This window comes from Brachyistius frenatus, unplaced genomic scaffold, assembly GCF_029030835.1.
Source record: "Brachyistius frenatus isolate BFR_SWC_R1_liver_20210118 unplaced genomic scaffold, ASM2903083v1 Contig_35, whole genome shotgun sequence".
NCBI classification, from domain to species: Eukaryota; Metazoa; Chordata; class Actinopteri; family Embiotocidae; genus Brachyistius; species Brachyistius frenatus.
The window spans coordinates 2,211,061-2,228,991 of NW_027210634.1; the positions used below are offsets into that span (position 1 = coordinate 2,211,061).

General features: G+C 43.3%; 1 protein-coding gene across 1 annotated transcript in view; it reads left to right on the forward strand.

Moving 5' to 3' along the window:
- Positions 1-17,931, forward strand: part of mast4 (microtubule associated serine/threonine kinase family member 4) — a 94,609-nt gene that overhangs the window by 21,244 nt on the left and 55,434 nt on the right.

A 17,931-nucleotide genomic window follows, 5' to 3' on the forward strand; every position in this document is an offset into this window, starting at 1 on the left:
GTCTTATAAAAACTACAATATCCGAAAGCAGGAAGACTCCATCGGCAGTCAAACCGATGTAAGATGTTATTTTTGCAACCCTTTTTTGTGAAATAAGCAGCTTCTGAAAACAACAGTCGTTTTCTGGAGGCTGCAAGTAACAAAGAGTCGGCAAAATAATTACTCGCTTTTTCAGAAAAAAAACAGAAAGGAATGGATTTTGACAGCTACATGGTGAATTAACCTGTTTAATCTCAACTACCGACTGTGACTGCGTGTTTCGAGAAGCTCTAAGATTGTTTGTGTTGTCGGCCTCGGGCGAGAAATTTTGTGTCATTTGACCTCAGACGTCTAAAAAGGGACGCAAGTAAAACAAACACTTTAATTAAAGCGTAGCGCTGTCATATTTGGAAGTTTTTTTTTTTTTTTTAAGGGTCTCCTACTGATATATTTTGAGAATTATACTCCCGCTGTTTATGTTTTGCTCATTACAGTTATCAGTTTGTGCACGATCACTGTTGCGCCCGCGTACAAAACCTACAAACGTAACCGACCGAAAATCACAACAGAGGACACATTTGTATGTATATAAACACATCAGTTTGTTTGTTTGTTTGTTTGTAATCCCACACTTCGGTTTTTGAGTTTTGTTCAGCGTCCAGACAATTCGTAGCGCTTCCAGGCAGGTGCTTATTTTGTCGGTTTACGGTCTTAATAACGCTTTTTAAGAAATATTCCACATAAAGCAGAATTCCGCAGACGTGTAAATAAAACCACTTGGAAAAGGTGATTATGTTCAGACATTTTCAGGTGATTACGCCTCGTACGGAGCAGAGAACACCCCCGTTGCGCGATGCCCGTGAACAGTGAGCCAATAACGTGTTTTTAGTTTTAGTTTTGTGCGTCGTGACTGCCCTCCGGCTTGATGAATAAGACCCCGTGTGTGTGTGTGTGTGTGTGTGTGTGTGTGTGTGTGTGTGTGTGTGTGTGTGTGTGTGTGTGTGTGTGTGTGTGTGTGTGTGTGTGTGTGTGTTTGTTTGTTAATGGCTGTTATGTGTCACCGCTGCTGGGCGGCAAAACAAGTGCTCCCGTACGTGTGTTTATTTATAACGGACACAAAACGCGACGGGCCGGGAAAAACACAATACTCGTCAGGGATAATTGACTGTACTGAGAAAGGCCGATTTGGTTAGAACAAAACAAAATGCCTGAAAAATTCCAAATACAAAACCCATTTTGAAGAGTTCTGAAGTCGCGAGGATGGAACCGACCGTCGGCGGTGTCCCCCTCTTTTAGATTACAGCGACAGACCCGCCGGCCCTCCGTCGTGACCCCATCGTCTCCGGAGGGAGAGACGCGATCAAAAGCGGACGGGGTCAATCCGATGCCGTCGAGCGATGACTCACTCGGAGAAAAAGGTTAATGCAATAAAATAAAAAAAAAAAAAAAATGTTTGTCGAGTGGGTGCTTTTCAGACCTCGCTGTTGAGGGGGTGTGTGTTTTGGCCATCTGACACCGACACCCTCCGCGATCTGAGAAAAACAACAACAACAACAACAACAAAAAAACAACAACCTGCTGTAACCTGAACCGGAGGAGGTCAGAGTGTTTCTCAGATGGCCGCTGACATCACGCTGACCCCGTTTACACTAATAACGCAGCGCTGCTAGTACAGTGTGTCCTTCTGTCGACCGTTCTCGACATGCAAAATGTTAAAAAAAAAAAAAAAAAAATACCCACAAAGCATTGCAGTTGTAAATATTCTCCTGCTCTAATGTGTAAAATTGACTGAGTACAAGTCAAGTATCTGCGCTCATTCCCTCCACTTGGGGGCGCTGGTGCATTTTTAGTGCTTTGAATTTAAGTGCATGGACCCCTGTGCTTGTAAAAGCCACTAATTAACCCCCGTGGTTTTTAGTCTCCCCCCCCCCACGTCCCTCTGCGGTGTGAAGGAACACACGACTTCCTGAGACATAATTGTCCTCCAGCGGACACGTCCCCCAGCTCAGGTTTTGTCGACTCAATTTCAGTTCTTGCATCTTTGATGACCTCGGGGAGTCTTTTAACGTCGCCGACTTTGCCCAAAAAAAAAAAAAACCAGTGCGAACACGTTGTGATTCTCTGAAGGAAACGCTGGCGCTCACGAGATGAGGATAATTTAGCAGCAGAGAGGTTAAACGGTCTCCAGCCGCACGTTGTTCGTTCGCCGACCCTTTGTGTCCGAACGGCGAACGTCCACCGCAAACCGTTTTCCACCGCGGCCTCTGTTTGCCAATAAAGCGCAGAAACTCAGCCGCTCGCAAGCAGTCCGTCCGTCGGCGTGGGAGCAGAGGAACGTTTTTGAAACCGGTGAGCACTTCCAAAATATTTCGCGCGAACCTGCTACGAAGTGTGACCGCTTCGCCTTTTGTCCTCTTATAACTCCGTCGCGGGTTTCAAAGGGACATTACACCGAGAGAAAACACTGTGAATCTTTTATGATCGCGATCGTGTCGCTGCCGTCTCTCGCCAAAATAGAATTGAAGCCGATTCTGTCACTTTGTGTCTGAATTTTGACCACGATCATGGAATTAAATAGAAATCGAATGAATCCTTTCAAACCTTAAAAAACAAAAAACAAGTTTAAATTTAGTGTTTTTGAATACTGCGTGAAACCAGAAAACCTTTTTCTAACCCGGAGAAGAATTTTAGTTTTCTAAAGGTGTACCTGTTTACACCCTCACAGTCTTTTTTTTTTTTTGTATGTCATATGTATACCACACGTGTCCCGATATCATCTGTCTAACGTTATCATCTGCCTATTCTGTCCCCGCTGTCCGCGTGTTGGCCGGCGACTCGGCCAACACGAAAAATTAAACGCTGTTGACCCGCCGCTCGGATACCGTCTCCTTCCTGTGGACTCGGGCCGAACGTCTGATGTGTTGGCTACATCTTAATGGTATCTTTCGGAGTCGGCTGCGCTGACACCTCCAGGGGGGGAGGGGAGGGGAGGGGATCGGTGAGGTGGTGGGGAGGAGGGGAGGGGGTGGTGTTCATCTGCAGCCACTGTATTATCCTGCCTCCACAATGAGCTCGGGAAGAGACGGTGGACCGGTTGACCTTGGGAGAGAAGCACGGGGGACAACCTCAGATTTATTATCCTTTCCTTTTTAGTTTTAATTTGTTCAAATTTTACAGTAAAAAAAACAACAACAACAACAAAAAAATGTTTTGGGGGGTTAATTTTGTCCCACGACGCGGTGTCGAGACGAAAACTCGTAAACGGGGGGATGTAGGGGGGGGGGCACTTAAAAGGAGCGAAGGCGACGCCTGTCACTCCCTCAGGCGGCGAGGCATTTGTCATAATGACGGTTTATATGACTGGGAGAGCGCGCCGGTCGCTGGCCTCGCCGACAGTGAATGAATGGAGGTCTGCCAGCGAGCGGATTGTGTTACGGCATGTCATTGTTGTCACTTCTAACCGCGGTCACATTTGGCAGTCACGCACTCGTGTCTGGAGAGATTCGCTGTAATTGACGGTTGGATTTGTTTACCGCTGGTATCGGTTTAAAATCGGGGAAACTCTCGACACGGAGTCGGTTCAGGCTCAGGCTTCTTTTTTTCTTTTTCAAAAAAGTGACAATATTTTAAAAAAGATGGATCGCTGTGGCCTGCAAGAAAATGTCATGTTTAATTTGAGATTTTGCTCTTTACTGTAGAGAATTCCTTTCATATTGCTTCACAGTTTGACTGAAGAAACCAAAACGGTTCTGTAGTTAAAAAGAAAATCACTGTAGAAAATGTTTCTTTTTAAAGATGTTGATAGTCAAACATTTTTTTCATTTCGTCAGCTGTTTTTGAAGTTCAATGACAAAACAGCAACAGCAACAAAATCTGTCCACTTTTTTGTAACTTGTTTCTGACCACTCAACCACGATTTTTTTTTTTAACGAAATATCAAATACTCGATAAATAGTCAATCAATTCAGAGCGATTTTCGAGTAGTTGGCTTGAATTTCCCATCCAACAGCTTGATATTTGCGGTTTTAATGCAGCAAATGCTGCTTGAATTACTATTAAATTTGGTACATATTCAACTGGACATTCAAACCCCAGAGGAACCCATATAAAATTGGAGCGTATGCTTTTCTTAAACTTAACGCGTAACAAGCGTGCGTGAGGGTGTCCGCTTTTATTTCAACCGGCAAATACAACCACGCCGACGTCCTAAACTAAGATTGTAACACGATGTGCGATACCCGCTGAATGTTAAAGCGGCCTCGTGAGCATGTTGACGTTTGGCCTGTCACAGTTCATTTGAGCTGACTGCCAACATTTTGTATAATCGTCCAAAAACATTTTCCTTTCGTGTTATATTTCCGTCACTGTTTCATCGTCGTTGCGTCCTCTTCTTCGTCCGCCGTTTAACGACACGCGAGTGGCGAAATGGCGCCACCCGGTGTTCATCTTGAGGCACTCGACTTCAAATATTCCACCAACCGCATTTTGACGAGCATCTGTTGACGTTGACATCGTGGATTTAGTTGCGAAGCCAAAACACCGACAGCACATTTTGGTTTTAAGCCAAGGTAAAAAAATAAAAAATAAAAATAAAAAAGGGAGAGTCCCGATTTGTTGGATTTGCAGCAACAAAGTTGAAGTCAAAGTAAAATGAAAATGAAAAAGACAATTACTTTGTTCATTTGAATTTTTTGCATGGCAAAAATAAACCCTCGTTGATATCAGCATTTCTAACCTCTTTTTTCAGTTTGTCAGGTCTGTTATTGTTTTGTTATTTATCCAATATATTTCTGAGACACCCCTTTGATCTATCTTTTCTTAAATACTCTGATATTTACTCTAAAGACAGACAGACAGACAGACAGGAGTGGTTCTGTATTTTTATTTATTTTTCTACCGCTCCTATCTCCTTCTGCTTGTTTGCGCCTCGGTTGCACAGGTTTTAACCTTCGCTTCTGTTGGCCATGCCACTCCCCCCCCCCTCCCTTTCACCACCTCCCTCCCCTCCCCCCTCTTCATCCTCCACGCTCTCCCATCATGCCCCTGGGTGTGCATGGCTCTTTGGCGAGCCGTGGCACATCCCTCTTGACTGTGATGCTCCTTGGCAGAAAATCAATACTTCACTTCTGTTGTGATATGGAGATAAGACTGTCATAATCCTGATGTTGGGCCTTTTGTGGACTCTCATTTTCCGCCGTAATTGTCAGTCAGTGATGTCCTTCGCTGATATCGTAGTTGTTGTTGTTGGAGGAGTTTGTTGTCGCGAAAGGAAGGAAGTGCAGATTATTTTTCTGTCAATACCGAACAACCCGTCTTATTTTTTTTTTAAAAGGCCACGTCTAATAATAATAATAAAAAAATGCTATTATTAAGCTTTATTATCAGACCGCCTGTACACATAAAGGAGGAAGTGAAAAAATAAGTTACCCTGATGCACCTTATTGATCTGTTTACCTGCTGCACCCGTCTTTGTTCTCTGGTCTCTTCATGGCTACTATAGGATTGGAGCTCCAGTTGTGTGGTTTTCTTTAAAAAAAAAAGATATGACCCATTTGCATATTCAGCACATTATTGTGTGTAAACTGTATACTGTTGTTTACCGTTGTTTGTAATTGCTTAATCAGCAGAAGCATGTATTTCACGTATATGTCTTTTTTTTCCTGAGCTGACGGTAACATAATTCATTCTGTAGTTCTTCACCTCACCACTTGGTAGGTAATAATTCCAAATTTATTTTTTTCATGGTTTTCAAAAGGAAATGAGCGTATCATCTTGTCCTAATTCCCTTGTTTTTTTTTTTTAATGCACCTGGTAGTAATGCACCACAATCGCCAGAATGTGGCGGTAATGCACCTAAAAGCTGTTCTCTTTGAATTAAGAGCCGAATAGCGAATATTAAATAGTATTTTGTTTTCTTTCCTTGTAAAAAAAAAACAAATGCTTTAAATATTATTTTTTTTAAATAATATCGGTTCAATACATAGGCCTACTGTATGCACAAAAACGAAGTGCAGTCTCTTATGACTAAAACTGTGTACAAAACTAATAAGACCACATTTTCCATAAACGCCGTCACTTCCTTTTGTTCCGGTTTTCCCTTCGGGCACTACTGGCTTGTTTTGATGGTGAGAGGAGAGCGAACAGAGCTTGTAAAGCCGACTGTACATTACCAGATATTTTTCTTTTATGAAGCGAGTTTTGTTCGGAAAGCGTCGACGACATTTTTTTATTTTTTTAAAAAATTTTTTAGAATAAAACCCCCACAAATATCGCTGAGCTTGCTCAAATTTGCAATAATTGCGATTTTGTGGAGGGACTGATTATTATAGAAGAGATTGTACATTTCTATTTCATTGTGTTTCACCTTTATTTTACCCGCAAGTCCTGTTGAAATAAAAAAAAAAAAAACAACAAAAACAAAGAGAGACCGGGTTCAGGTAGCAGCCGAACGCATTGAAATTTGTATTCTTCAACCGTGAGGGGAGAAAAATAACACCAGCTCACCACTGTTTTTGTTATCACCTGCCGTGAGTCACTGTAAACATGTTTACGCGATATAAATGAAACTGTCACTCTAGATGAAGTCGCCGCGCTTTGAGACGTTCGGCCGCCCGTCACCCGTTCTGGCTTCAGATGCGATTTTTTTTTTCTTCTTTTTTTTCCCCCTCCGTTGTGAAGTTCAAATGCGACGGTGTCACACGACTTTGCGTTTCTTTTGAAACGAGACAAAAACGAACGGAGAAGAAAGCCTATTGGATCCCCCCCCCCACCCCGTCCCCACCCGAGTGGACTCGACCCGACATCCGTTTTCATCTCACGAAATGCATATGTTTACACGGCATCTCCAGTTTATTTCAAATTGAAAAGCCGGAGAGGGTTTGTACAGAGTGATGCGTCGCTGCCGTCGGTTGTTTCTTGGTTACCATCTTTGCACTTGTTGTCAAGGTTTAAGACCGGCTTCGTGCACGGAGGGGGGAGGGGGTTTGGCTCCACGGGGCTTTATCATATGGCTGGATATTCTCTCTTCTTTGGCTTTTGGACTGATGTTTATTTATTTATTTTTTTTGCATCGCTTTGTATTGAGGGAATAGACTCTTTCTTGTCGTCGCTGCTCTCTTCACAGGCCGCGTGCCTCCTCTGACCGCCTCACATCTGCAGGTCACCTCTCGGGTCTGATAAGCTCGGGCCGGAGCCGAGGCTTGCGGGTCACTCAATCAGCGATCTCTGCATGCTTTCAGTGCCGGCGCTCCCTTTTTTTTTTTTTTTTTTCCCTCTTTCTCCAAAGGTGATAACAACCTCTGCTGTCCACCTGCCAGGAGGAAATGAGTCCTGGACTTTTCCCAGAGGCTCTTCTCCGGCCCTGCTCTGAGGCCGTCCGCTCAAACTCCCTGCCTTTCGTGGCTGACCCCCCCCCCCTCCGAAACCCACCTCGAAACAGCTTCGCTTTGTCTGATTTTTTTTTTTGTTCTCGATTATTTTTGATCTATTCATGTTCAAAATAACAGGACAAATAACTAAATAATTGCGATCATTCATATCAAATAGCTTCTCTAGTGCTGAAGTGATGAGCCAAAGGTTTAGTTGATTGACAGAAACGAAACGGCTACTATATTAGTAATTAATGGATCATTTTAGTATTTGTATACATTTTTCTCGTGCTAGCTTCTCAAAATGGAGGATTTTGATGCTTCTCTTTGTTAGATCAGATGGGAAACCGAACGTCTTTGTGTTCCTGGACTTGGACTCGAATAAATTAAAAAAAAACCAATCTGAATATATCACCTTGGGCTGTGGGAGATCATTTCAGGCTTCTTTCACTATTGATTTACATTTTATAGACAAAGTGATTCATTTATGAATCGAGAAAATAATCAGCCGATTTAATTGATAGTAGAAATAATCATTAGTTGCAGCCCTGAATATTTTATCTTTGAAATGTCCATAAATTATTAATTAAAAAAAAAAAATTATTATTATTAAATTGAGAAGCTTGAACCATTAAGTGTTGGATTTTTGGGACCAATACCAATATTGGACGGTTAAGTAAAATAATTCCAATATCAGTACTTCTACCGATATACAAAACCCGTTATCTCGGCAAATCGTGTAATACAACCGCACGTCCACTAGAGGGAAGCGTATCAATGTGGCGTCTTTGCTTTGCAAGTCGTGTCGATGTGTCGCATCTTTAGGAAAACAAAAACATTTAGAAACTTTGCGCCTCATTCCCTTCATCAACGGGTTTTTGGCACATGACCTCAATCAAGTGACCTGCTTCTGTTTATTTACCTGTTCTTATCACCTATCTAGACGATGCCAGGCATGTCAAAGATGCGGTGCCCTCTAGTGGACGGGAAGGTGTATTACGCCCTTTACCGGGGCTCGATATGCTTACATGTACTTTTATATGCAGTTTATATAAACACGTTGTTTTTTTTTTTTGTTTTTTTTGCAACGATCCCTCAAAACAAACATTCTCTTGTCATGGAGGCTGGATATTTTACAGTTTATTGTCCACGCTGACGTCGGTGCACGGAAACCGTAATCTTCATCGGGAATGTAATAATTATAAATCACTACAAAACAAAAAATGGAGAATTTCTAATGAACCTCCGGCGTCTATGTCTGCAATATGTGTGGTTTAAAAAGAGTTTTTGTATTGGCACATATTGGCCAACATATACACCGCTCGGGCTCCAGTATTTTTATTTTTTATTTTTTTTATAGAATGCCTTAAATTCATTGATTATCAACGGACTTTCCAAATAAGTTCCCTGGCGGCTAATCGATTTATCGACTAATTGTGTTAACACGAGTGCAGTGACTTTGGTGCGTGTTACAGCCACCGTGTACAACGGAGAAACGGGGACTCTGTGTGTTGAGTAAAACAAACGCGCCCCCCCCCCCCCCCCACTCCCCTCATTCGTGTTCCTGCGGCTCTTCATCTTCACCTTCGCCCGACGTCGGAGTTTTTTCTTAATTGCTCCTCTGAGCAGCCGCGGACGGAGCAGCGACTCGAGACCAGTCAGTCGAACATAACAGGATTCTTTTTTTTTTTTATTCCCGCAGGTAATCTGGAGGGGCATTGTTCGAGTTGAAAAAAAAGTTGACTGCCGTAATCCTCGTCCTCTCAGGTTTTAAGGGGGTTTATTTAGAAAAAAATAAATAGATAAAAAAAAACAAAAAAACGGGCTGATTACCCGAGCACACCGACCTGAGCTTTTCTCTCCTCTCGGCTGTCTTATCAGCACGGCGGCGCTCGGGGGTTTCAAAATGAGAGAGAGAGAGAAAAAAAAAAAAAAGTTGTCGCAAGTGCTCACCTGTCCCGACGATCCCCGAGCCGTCGCATCGGCTGTCATTCGGGGGGGCCGGCACTCTCCGAGAGAAATCATTTGAGCATGGCTGGAGATGAGGAGAATGGAAAGGGGCGGGTGGGTGGGTGGGGGGGGGGGGTGTCCACTTAATATTCACAGAGCGCTACCAGAGTGAATGGAAATGAGTGAGAGAAGAAGAGGAGGGGGGGGGGAGGGGAGAGAGAGAGAGAGAGAGGTGGGTGGGTGGGGGGGTTAAAGAATGCAAAATGACTGGCAGCACGGAAACAACTTATTGTTTTTTTACAAATAAACCGGGATGGTGTGGGGACATGGGAGTTTAGTAAGTGTGAAGATCTCGCTGCCTCCCAAACTCATGTTATTTTTTTGTTTTGTTTGTTTTTGTTTTTTTTACTGTGGAGCTGTGTCGCGGCGCAGGTACTGTGACAGCCGGACGGACATATGCAGATGTAGATGTAACAGGTTGTGTCACCGGCATAGCGATTCGGTCGCGGGGTTCGTTTCGGGGAAAGAAGGAAGTGGTTTTTTTGTTTTGTTTTGTTTTTTGTCCCGTGGTGTTTTCCCAGCAGGTTTGAGAGCTCTTCCGGAGGAATGCTTTACACACCGAGCCCGGCTGTTAAATTTTTTTTCCACATGCAATTCTCCGTTTCGCTTTTTTTTTTTAAATTTTAATTTTTTTACTTTTATAATCCCAGCCCAGCCATCACGTTTCTGTCACTCACCTAAACCCACTCAGGTGTGTGTGTGTGTGTGTGTGTGTGTGTGTGTTCGGTAGTCGTCATGGGCGAGCTTCCTCCTGCCGCAGACGGGATGCCGCGGAGGTCGGAGCAGAAACAATGCCTGGGGAAGGATATCCTCTCATTTTCATGGTCATCTCGGAGCGCGGGTGAGGAATGAGTCTCGGGGCGGGGGAGTGCTCCCCTCTCGTCCCCCTGCTCCGCACCTCCCGTTCACCCCTCCACCCGTTGCTACGCTGAATTAGACCTGCCTATATCTCTGTCTCTCTCTCTCCCTCTCTCTGCTCCGTCGTCTCTCTCTCTCTTTCTCTCTCTCTCTCCTCCTGAAGTTACAGAGGAGAGGAAACAAGAGGGAGAGGCGTCAGCTGACCGGCCCCCCTCCAATCAGATAAGTTCCGATGGAAGTGTTTAGCAGCTGCTAAGATCAGATTTAGCCGGAGGGAGGGAGGGAGGGAGGGAGAGGAGGAGAGGGAAAAAGGGGAAAAGGGAAGGGTTAGCGGGAGGCTGGAGCGAGGCAGTGCAGCATGGCTGTGCACCGGTGAGGCTGGCGTGATCGGTCGGGGTCTCCGGACGATGGACGAGTCCAGTATCCTGCGGAGACGAGGGCTACAGGTAGGAGAGGAAACGCAGCCGAGTACGTGTGCGTGGAGCTGCTTCTGCGGTGTGTGTGTGTGTGTGTGTGTGTGCTCTTTTTATTTTATTACCTGAGCACAGTTAAGACTTTGAGACCCCCTCCCCTCCCCCGTGTTAACACACTGTGTGTCCTGCATGCGAGAGAATCTGTCGGCAGCGTCCCGAGAAGGAGAGTTGTTGTTTTGTTGTTGTCGTTTGTTCTTTTTATTTTTTTTTTTTTTTTTTTTTCCACAGCAACACTTTTTGTGGCTCCTCATTACTTTGTTCCCTCTCGTTAAATAATAGCTCACACGGGTTTGCGTCCAAAACAGTTTTCCAAACGGGCAAATCGGTTCTTTCCACATTTCATTTGCGTTTTTCGCCGCCGGCGGGAGGAAAACGTGACGTCTTCGTCGCGTGTTTTAAGAAAGAGGCTTTCCTCGTGCTCTTTATTGACTTTTTATGATAATCGAGAGCCCGGCGAGGCTTTTAGTCCTTTCTGTCAGAAATCGGGATTTTGAGACGTGAGCCGAGGTCAGGACGACACCCCTGATAAACGATGTACTTTGTCAGAAATGTTGCTGCCGTAACGCCACATGTAAATGAAAGTGTAAAAATAGATTTGCTTGTATTTCATCCAGCAGCGTGTTTCATCCATTCGTTGTTTTACTTCAGTGGTGATTTCTTCAAACTCTGCGGCAGCTGCCGTAATGAAGCATGAATTGGACTTGATTTATCTTTTTTTTTTTTTTTTTTTTTTTGCTTACTCTGATCGGGGCCACGTACGGAGTAATTGATAAACATGTTTTAAAAAAAAAAAAGGGGGGGGGGGAGCCTCTTTTAAATTCAGCTCGAACTGCTGCGAGTGTTTGGAATCACAAACTCCTTGCGATCCATCGTAATTAGGATGCACTCCGGCTGATGAATTAAACCAATAAAACAGCTTTTACACTGTTAATTTCACCATTAAAAAAACAACAACAACAACAAAAAAAACGTACATTCAGCATGTTTTGAAAACAGATTTTCCCCTCCTGTAATGTTTTATTTATTTAGCTGTCGAGCAACTCTTTAGAATAAAGCCACAACATTTGACTTTCATGTTCACCAATTTGGTGTCAATGTGTTCCTCTGTGATTATGAATCTCTGTGAAAATGAGACAGCAGGAAATGCTGACGTTTAATTTATGCTCTTTGAATATTTTCTTGATGGTCTTAATGAGTTTCTCTGGAGAACCCCCCCCCCCAAAAAAAAAACCCCACCTCCCCCTCCCCCAAATAATAAAAAAAAAACACCTTTTGTAATTGGATTTATTGAAAGTTTCCCAAATTGTAATTTTGTGCACAGTTGCCCTAATCTCTTTCATTCCTTTTGTTGAACACCACCTCCTCCTCCTCCTCGCTCGCTCACTCACCCGCCTTCTTCTCCCACACAAGCCTCCTTTATGTTCCCTATCGTTGTGCCGGCTAAACCAAACACAACGGACACAACGTGGTTCACTCGAACTTTCTCATGCAAAAGGAACAACACGGAAGTTAGTTTGTCAGGCAAATGAATTCAGCCGGTTCAGCTCCACAGTTTCCACATTCATTCCCCCGACCAGGAAGGGGATGACATCATTCAAGTCAGACCTTGTTTATGTAGAGTGGGTGGTGAGGACCGGACTGCTTACAGTATGGAGGGCGTCTGGGCTGTTGGCGAGTGGTGATGGTGGTGGTGGTGGGGGGGGGTTGAGAGAGAGGGGGCACGGACACGTGGAAAGATGCGAGCGTTACATTTGTCTTCGCTTCACTACTGTGAAATAACACTTTTAGATGTAGAGTCGGCCAGAGGAACAACATCTGACTCGATCTCAGTCCCATCCTCAAAATAGTTCAATTAAAAGTGCTGCTTCAGCTCATTTTCTCAACAAACACAAATCAAAGTCTCATAAAGCCTTTTTTTCCGACCAACGAAACTTTGGACAAAAGTTGTGGCTAGTACCCGCTGCTATTTTTGGTGTCATCCCATCGAGCTTCAAAGGAAGTTGAGCTAAAAGTAAAAGGTCTTGCTCAAGGACGCTTCGACGTGTGGGCGAGAAGAACTGGGGATCGAAGCCCCAACCTTTTATGATTAGTGGGCAACCTGCTCCGCGGCCTGAGCCGCTGCTGCCCCGTGTGGTCAACAGAGGAGGTGCTGGGTAGCCGATGGACGGTCTCAGCTCGCTGGGTGACGTAAAGGCAGTTTAGTGTGGTGTTGCCATAGAAACGACGCTGTTTAAAAGTGCAGTGACGAGTGGATATACTACCTGCAGCGGTAAAATTCAAATTCAATCCAGAAAAGTGCCTAGTACCAAAAGTCGATCACAGTCCAGTAGCTGAATAGCCAATAGTGGCTTTATTATCATTTATTTGTATTTTTAAGACTTTAGTGTTTATTCTTAAATCTATGAGAGGATTTGTTTCCTAAAAAGTTGCGTTCTTGCAGAAAGTTGGATTAGAAGAATTGTGCGTGCACGCGTGTCCTGCTGAGAAACCTTCGCGGTGGCGTTCAGTGATGCTTTGGTGAGTTTTCAACTCGATCCTCGATCGCGGAGAACAACAGGAGGAAGCTTCAGTGTGCGTGTTGATTCCTGATGAATATGACAGTGTGCGCAATTTACTTTTTGGCTTTTTGAAACCAAACGCGACTCCCCGACAATTCGCAGGAGGATTATCGTTTCCGACTATCAAGACCCATTAATGAGCTCTCTAAATGAACGGCTCGGCCAAAGTGTGTTGTTCAGCTCAGTTTAGTATGACTGCCTGTCAGTGTGATGCGTTTGTTTCTAGACTGTTGATATAAAGTGAAGTTTACATTAGTTTTATAATCGTATTATCATAGTATATATTATTAATGGTGTTGATGGCTACTCGAGCCTCACGTGTCTTTCTCTGCTGCTTACTTTTATTTTAGTTCTGCTGAATATAAATGAATGAGACAATTAGTTGAGTGATGTGATGCACTGTTGTAAATAATAATCTTAATACTGACAACAGAATACGTTGATGTTTTAATTTGGTTGCACGTCAGCGTACGTTGGCGTTTGTTTAGGGCCACAAAAAAGAGATTTTTTTTTTTTTTAAATTTTGCTTAAAAAAAAAAAAAAGGAAATGTTTCGAGAATAAATTCAAAATTTTGTGACTAAAGTCACAATTTAGAGTTAAAGTTAGTTCGATTTCATGAATAAAGTCGAAATGTTCCAAAGGAAACTCGTTTGGTTCAAACAACTTGGTAAATTGTATTTATTGTGTCCTGTGATACAACATATCCTCTTTGTGTTTGCGTCCAGCTGTTACCACGGATACCTTTGCATTTGTCCGTTTCCAGCTCTTTCGGTCTGCACCTATGAAACCCCTTCCTCCAAGTTCGTGCGGTTTCTCCTTCTCGACAGACGCAATTTTTTTTTTTTTTTTTTCAAAACGTGCCCGATATTGTGTGTGTGCGTGTTTTCACCCGATCGACACAATGTTCAATATTTTTCAGAGGAATATGTGCGTATGCTCGGTGTTTTTTTGAACGTCCCTTTAACTAAACGTCTCCGTATATCTACAGCAGAGTATCTGAGGGGCATTTTGCATTTTCAGTGGAACAAGCGACTCCAACCTCCTGTTTTAGTGTTTGTCGTTGTGTTTCTACTCTAATGAGGGTTCGGCGTGTATGTATGTATATATACATATATATATATATATCTGCCGCGTTCCCTCGTTACATAAAATTTGTTGGGCTGCGTGCAGATTTTAACGACAGCAGCCACCTGCCTTCTTCATCTTAATTAGGAGCAGCCTGTCGGTGGCTCCTACCTCCTCGCATCGAGAGCTTTTCACTGTACTTTTGACATCCATCTAACGCCGCCTCGTAACGAGAGGCGTCTACCCAAACGAGTGCGGGCGACATTGTGCGCCTCCGAAGAGCCGTTTGTGTTGAAGCGGTGCGAGCCAGCTGGTGAGACGCAGCCCCGGCCGACCACGACGCGATGCTGCGGTATCAGAAAGCCCATTTGCTGTCACGAATTTAAAAAAAAAAATTTTTTTTTTTTTTTTTTTGTCCTACCAGAGCTCACCCACGAACCCTGTTTGTATTAACATAACTAGGTACAAATTAGGTTGTCACGAGAGCGCCGACATGTTGTTGTTGTTTGTGCTAATTTGACGACGGGAAAATAAGTGCTTTCGCCGAAGCACCCGAGGAAAGCTCTCGTCTGAGAGGGACGAGTGAAAAAGGACAAAGCTTTTCCCGTCTGACGGACGAAACAAAACAGCTCCTGTGCTGAAGTGTCCTTGTGTTAGACGGCGAGTTTCTATCAGCTGCAGCAGTGTTGTACTTATTGAAGGGGTCAGGTTTAAAAGGTAAGTTTCTCCTTGAGGAAGAAAAACCGTCTCAAAAGACAACATCTGTCATCACTGGGAGCCCATGTGGATAAAAAAACAAAACAACGAAGTGTTTCTTTTGAGATTATGAGCACGTTTGAAGTTTCTCAGACATTTCTGAATGTTTTGCATTTGATATTTTAATGTAATTTCTTATCGAATCTTTGCACACAAATTTATTTTTTTTTTTTTTTTAAATCCATTTTTACAAACACACTTCTCAAGTGGCTGGGACAAACAACACATTCATCTGTGTGTCGTGCCACTCACAGACTGTATATAAAAGTGGACGTGGCTTCCGGGTCTGAAAAATTGAGGCCGATGCAGAAGTGGCTTAAGCTGCGATACCACCGATTGCCACTAGAGGGTCAGCTCCAAAAAAAAAAGCGTCCGTAGACTCCCATTCAACTTCTCTCATTAGATTCGAAGTCAGTAAAATTTCTCCACGACTTATCTCGGTGTTGTGAGCTAAAGTCGCTCCTTCTTATTCGTTTTCCAGCAGCCCGTTTGAAAATAATCCCGTTGTCAATTCAAAAATAGGTCTCAAAAAGCCGCGTTATCGTGGTTTCCGTGTCGGACGTTCACAAACCAACGGGCGACGTCTCTGCTGGTTGGCGCTTGCTGCCACTAAAGACATAAATTACAAGATATAACACAAGACAAAATTCAAAAAAACCTAAAATAATTAAACGAAATAACATTAAAGAACAAAAAAAAAAAGGGGTGGGGGGTGCATCTGTTAGTCAGCTGGCTGAATTATAGAGTTGGTCAAGTAGTCCATAAAGGGCTATATTCATGTATTTTAAGTAAATAGTTGTCTCGAGAGGATTACAATTTTCTACAGAATACGTACAAATCTGATGGTAATTGTGGGAAAAATTTGATTTAAAGTTTTAGAAATGAATTTATCTATATTTGATCCGGCCTACAGAGGGAGTAGAGTTGGCTGTCCAGAAAGCTTTTTTTTTTTTTTTTTTTTTTTTTTTACACTCTGCAAGTGTCATGATAATTTGTCTGCTCATCTTGCGTCCCACAAACGAATCAATAGCTAATCTGATGAATGTGTTTGTGTCCTTGTGATTTTCGTAGCATTTTTTCATTTATTTAATTTTGTTTGGCACAAATTCCCTCCCCGTTACACATTTTTACGGCCCAAGTCTGTGCTTTTCTGTGGCGTTTGCCTTTTTCCCCCCGCTGTCCTCACAGCACCTACTTGTTTAAACCGGGGCTGGTTGTCTTTTGTCATCGCCGTTTGCCGGTCCTCTGTCGTCTCCAGCTGTTCGTGCCGTCTGTCGTCTGGAGCTCGTGCGTCGCTTTCCGTCATTTGCATTTTGCTCCTGTCGAACTTCAACAGACACCCGTCCACATTAAACAGTGAGAAAAGCTGTCGGTTAAATGCAAATGACCCGGTTTGCCGGTACGCCGTGACGTCAGCAGGGCCTCATTTTTAACGACGGTAACTCCCGACCGGTGAGCAACTAGATATGGGAAGACGGAAACAAATATTTCACCGAATTGTTGGATACGTTCGCTTAAAAAAAAAAAGTTTTTTTTAAAAATCGACAGATTTAAGCGACGCGTCTGATCCCCGTGTCACTGGCCGGTCAGCTTTTAATTGGCAAGTTTCTGCTTTGCCGGGGCCCTTTTTTTTTTTAAATGCATATAACTTAATTCATCTAAAAAAATATATATATAATATTTGACTAATATGCTTAATCACCTCCACTTAAACTGTGATTATCATAGCTACAAACTACAGATATCAACTGCAATCAAACGGGCGAAGCATCCTTACAGAGTGATACATCTTCCTTCAGAGAGGATCTAAAGACGATCTCTTGATATAATCTACTGCCCCGCAACATTTGTCACGTTAAGCGTCACGTCAGGGACTGATTATGATGAGGGGGGAAAAAAAAGTCTCCACTTTTCTGGCGTGTCGATGTTTTTTTCTTTTTTTTTTTTCTTTCGTCCCTGACTGAAACCTCTCCAGGTTTTCGCAGCTCTAACTCGGGTGCGTCCGCTGGGAAATGTGAGGCGCTCTTCTGTGAATCCTCATTTAGACAAACCTGCTTTGTCTGTTCAGAGATCGATGTCTGCAGGTTATGTCCAACCGGGCAGGTAAAATAAAAAATACAAAATTTGGTTTCCCAGACGGTCGACCGCTTTTCTTCAAACCGCGTCGCGCCTGTCGTCCCTGATGTTCATATTCGGCCTCAGCACTGGAAATGTTAACTCTTCACTCTTTTATTCTTCAACAGTTGTTTTTTTTTTTTTTTTTGAAGAGGGATCCGTCCGTGCGGTTTTGAATGACCTAATTTTAGATCGGCATTTCATGCATTGTGTGTTGTTGTTGTTTTTTTAAATGCCCATCCCCGAGACGCGTTTCGCAAAGTACGGTTTTACAGTGGTGCCTTAAAGCTCACTCACTCGTACCTAATTATCACCCCATTGACGAAAAACACTTTTAATTTCACCTTTTTAAATTAACTGCTAGTTCTAGCGCTTCACATACTTTTGTATGCAAAAAAAAAAAAAAAAAAAGTTGCCAAGTATGATATTTTTGTCTTTCTACTTATCTACATTTAGGCCTCGTGTGAACAGCTGCTAACCCCCTCCCACCCCCCACCATCCCAACCCCACCCTCCCTAGGGCTGTCTGACCAGAGCAAAACACTGAATACGGTTCATAAAGGTGTAATAAGTTTTGAATCCATATCAAGTTTAAAAAAATAAATAAATAAAGGACATTGTCCGCACATTAAAAGGAGCTCCTCGTTAAAAACGGAAAGAGACATCCTCAAACTTGGAGGAACGCGATGCTCGGCGCCACTAATGAATCGTTTCCCCTCTTACAACACTGGACGGAGGCAGTGGATTAAG